This window comes from Lactuca serriola, chromosome 3 (genome assembly GCF_051521515.1).
Source record: "Lactuca serriola cultivar US96UC23 chromosome 3, Lser_US96UC23_V15, whole genome shotgun sequence".
Taxonomy (NCBI): Eukaryota; Viridiplantae; Streptophyta; class Magnoliopsida; order Asterales; family Asteraceae; genus Lactuca; species Lactuca serriola.
The window spans coordinates 48,133,928-48,138,766 of NC_136410.1; the positions used below are offsets into that span (position 1 = coordinate 48,133,928).

The following is a 4,839-nucleotide window of genomic DNA, read 5'->3' on the forward strand; positions in this document are numbered from 1 at the left end:
CTCCGAAAGCGTACAAGTCGGACTTATGTGTCGGAACTCCGGTAGACTGAAATTCAGGCAACATGTAGCCTCATGTGCCCTAAAATTTCACGAATCTTGAATTTGGCTTACTTGAATCTCGTTCCAAGCTGCTATCGGTTTCGCCACAGAGTTCCGCCGTTCCAAAAGCGCATATTTTCGCGTTGAGTGACTATGATTGGGTTACAATTATGCTTGAGCCGACGATTGGGTTACAATTATGCTTGAAAGTGTGAAGAACTTACATGCTCCATCTAATCATGTCATACTTCATGTTTGTATCACAAATATTGAAGGTCTATCCATTTCTTCTGACATATGGGTTTCAAAATTTGGGGTTTTTATGGGATTTGAAGTTATGGAGATGCAAGGTGCCCTCAAGGTGCTCGATGAAATGCCAGACTGTGTAAGTATATTTTTTTCATATTTGATTAGAAAAAGCGATAACAAAAATGCTTCCTCATCAACTCATCTTATGGGTTGTGCTTCTTTGTTTAAAACACGATTACAATTTGGGGAATCCTCCTCCTATCGCATCCTTCTCTAATTTCTTTCTTCTAATTTCTTTGTTTAATGATTTTTTCTAATTTCATATTGATTTCATCTCTTGTTTCTCTATTCACAGATCTTCCAATCATCAAGGATGTATTGGAGATTGCTAATGTATTAAATAACAAATGGAAGGTAAGTAATACCTCAAAAAACATATTTGATACCTGATCTTCATTCCATACTCACCATATATATTTGAATGTTATTATTTTTTTTAATCTCCCGTTACTATTTATTTGAAATTTATTGCTTCTGTTATTCGTTTTGTAACAGAGGCAAGTGGAATTAATGTACATAATCACCTATGACATTCTTTTCGGACAGGTATCTTCACTTTCTAGGATGCCACATCATATAATATTTTCTTTAAATTAATCATATACATAATTTTAACATTTCTTCATAGGATTCATCTCTAACAGGAGATCCAGAAAAGTACCTTATTTTGAGGAAAAGTCAACTACAGTCAGCTCTTGCAAAGATCTTATTAAAGAAGGGAGCAAAACGTATAGAAGATTTAATGTCCCAATATAAGATTCCCGGTTTGTTCTACCAATAACATTCCACTTTATTATTTATAATTTACACAACCATATTTATTAAACGAGATCTATGATTTATCATTTATGTAGCAGATGTTAAAAAACCTCGCTATGTTCGTGTCAATACTCTGAAATTGGATGTTGAAACTGCTGTGTCTGAATTAAGCAAAGATAATATGGTAACATTAATATACATTATGGTACCCTATTTAATTTATCTTTTTTATTTTTCTGATTTTAGTTATAATAATCTTTATAGGTCGAGAAGGATGACATGATTCCCGATTTATTAGTGCTTCCACCAGCTACTGATTTGCACAACAACAAGGCATTATAGAAGTGTGTCAATGGATAGTTTTATGGGGAGAATGAACTTTGCTGATGAATCACCTAAGCTTCCTCCTTCTCCTGGAGGGCATATTGGTCAATTATCCCCAAATAATTCAATCGACTCAAATTCAAATACAAATACGTTTAGTTTGGAGTTTGGAAATGGTGAGTTTACAGGGGCTGAGCTCAAGAAAATCATGGCTAATGAGAAACTTGCAGAGATTGCTTTATCTGATCCCAAACGAGCCAAAAGGTATGTAGCTTTTTTCAAATTCATTAATATTTACATTATAATTGGAGAAATCTGAATATTTATTTTGATATTTGAATAAACAAATATATTTTTTATGTGATATGTTTTAGGATTTTGGCAAATCGACAATCTGCTGCAAGATCAAAAGAGAGGAAAATGCGTTACATTACAGAATTGGAGCACAAGGTATGTGTTTTACATCTAATTTCACCTGTGATATTTCAATTTTTTTTAGTTATAAATGATCAAATTTAAAGATTTCTCTGTTCGGATCTTCTAATTTCTCATTTCTACTGGTAATCTCTTATCCCTTCTTTCATTTTGTGTTGTTCAGATCTTCTAATTTCTCACATTCTAGCCCTATTTAATATCGTTAGTGTTATCCAATTTCAGCTTCAGTTGGTCTGATCTATTTGTTTTGTGTTTAATTAATGGATGTGGTTTACTTAGTTAATTGAGTTTTAGTTAAATCGCAATGGAAGGATTATGTCTCACAGTTGTAGATTGAGATAAGAATTTTTAAGAAAAAAAAATCAAAACAAAGCCTTAAATCGTTAAATTAAGGCTTAAATAAATTTGAGAAAAAGTGGATTTATGTTCGATAAATGTCACATAGAGTTCAAATATGTTCATTAACACAGATCTATTTCATCCGATTGACTATTTGTTTATTGCTACGCAAACCTGATTATCAAATTCATTTACATATATGATTATAAAAAAATTCATATGATTTTTCCTTCAGCTTCATGGAGTAGAAGCTATGTGTGCTGAGCTTATGCAATTACATGCTGGTATTAAGGAGTTGACTTCTACTCGCCAAAAAATTACTAGTCAAGTTCAGGGTATGACTCAAGATCTTGCTGGAGCTACTGTTGACCAGGTCTGGAACGAAATCGCAGCGCCGTGACGCCGAATCCGAACCAGCCCTCGCGTGTTTGGCTTCCAAGTGGATTAAGGGTAAAATGGTAACTGTCATTCCTTGAAGAGATGGAATGAAAAAATAAGGGTCTCATATGGTATGGAATGACATTCCTTCGTTAATGGTTTTTTCCTTTCCAGTTTATCAACCAAGCAACATTTTTTACTTCTAACTTTATCAAAATGTTATTTTAAATCATAGCCTTTATTAAAGTGTTGGTTGACTTTTTATTGATATCTCTACTTCTAACTTTATCTTTAGCCTTTAATATAGTAGTGGCATGATTTAATATGTGTTTTATACAGAAGCAGGATAATTTGGGAGAAAGGGTTATGTCTTTAGCTTTTGATGTTATATCTCGACTTCTAGAAATAGCCCCAGTGAGTTTTCATTCTATTCCTTCTTATAAATGAATTATAATCATCTGGAAACAGGGATGGAGACTTGTTTCACCACTTTTCATCTTTGCTGTAGTCTGCAATTTTTCCAGCAATAGTAATGAATGAAAAGGTTTGATAGTTATTGCTTTATTATTTTTGTTTGTTATTATTATAAGTATTATGATGGTTGTTAATTGAAAATGCATTTGCATCAAAATCCTAACTGCAAGTAAGTAATGTTTACATTGAAATAATTTCTTCTTTAGGAGTAGGATATTATGGAGTGGGAGGAAGATTCAGATGAGTACATAAGAAAAAATCTCCCTTATGAACTGGTATGCACTTGTTCAAATTGTTTATTGGTTATACGAATTCAACCAACAGTAACTAATTGTGAGCCTGTGAAGTATTCTGATGGTCAACAACATGTAAATGAAGAAGAGGTTGTTGGTGAGGCATTTGAAGATTCTGGTTTGCAAAAACTTCAAAAGGTTTGACTAATTGACTTTCACTTCAATGTATCTTTAATTCTTGATTTTCCTTTTTGACAGAATAACTTATTCCTTTTTTTTGCAGGGTACTGAGAGACAAAAATGAGTTTTTGCAGAATATCTAGAATTAAAATTTCAATATTGCTACTAGAATATGAGTACATTGATTATGTTATTATAGAAAGATTGGTGACAAAATATCTAGAATTTAAATTCCAACATAACACATGAAAGGAGAACAAGAAGGATGTTTCTATAGAAGAACTGTTGTCGATTTCAATAAGTAAGAATATCGTGAATATGGGTAGCTACTTTTTTATTTTTATTTTTTAAATTTTGTTACAGATTAATGAATGAGAAATGGATTGTGGATGACAATTTAGAATATAGTGGCCATACAAGGGTAACCATTTTGAAATGTTATAAGTTTTTTTTTAATATTTATATTATTGTTATTATTACTTTTAAATATTTGCTTTAATGTTTGAATTAACTTTTTTCTTTCTTTGTTTTCATTTTTGGTTGAATTGTTTATATTCTGCAGCATATGGGTGATTTTAATTATCCAAGATTAGCTTACTTTGTTGCTGCAACATCTGGTTCAAACAAAGTACAATGCCAAAAAGTGCTTGAAGAGCTAGATGTAAGTCACATTTAATGTTCCATAAAGGTTTTCTGCTTCTTTTTGCCCAAAAAAGTTTCTCAAATACTTGGTTCTCATTTTTTCATTATATTCAATCTAGGTTTACAAACAATTGAGACTTAGTCTTGAGTTATTAAAGAAAGAAATGGAGATACAAAGGATTCTGATTACCCCTTCCTATACAATGTTTTTTTTTGTTTCTATGTATTTTGTGCATCAGCTAAAGTTGATGGAAGAAAGGAATATGAAGCCACTTGAATATAAAGGCAAGATGCAACTTTACTTAGTTGGAATTTGATGTACATAGTAGATTAGATGCAAATTTATATATTGTAAGAAATATAATTGTATGACATTAAATTTATGCAATGGATTCTATTTTTTGTATATGATATTTTATTTTCTATTATGAAACATTAAATACAAATTTAATTTGAAAATTAGTAAATCTATAAAGAATATTTTTTTTTAAAACATTTATAATTATGATACGCAAAAATGTGTGTCATCTTCATTTATGACATGGCCTTTCTTGACAGAGGCTTTCTTGATACGCATTGCGTGTCATTAACACGCGCGTCGTAAGGTTACGACACGCGAATGCGTATCGTCTTCCTTTATGACAGGGCCTTCCTTGATACGCATTGCGTGTCGTAACCGCGCGTCGTAAATGCGCGTCATAAATGCGCGTCGTAAATGCGCGTCGTC

At 31.9% G+C, this 4,839-nt stretch overlaps 1 pseudogene; it reads left to right on the forward strand.

The window, feature by feature from the left end:
* Positions 1-1,459: 1,459 nt before the first annotated feature.
* On the forward strand, positions 1,460-2,605 carry LOC145095222 (bZIP transcription factor 29 pseudogene; annotated as a pseudogene).
* The last annotated feature ends 2,234 nt before the right edge of the window (positions 2,606-4,839 follow it).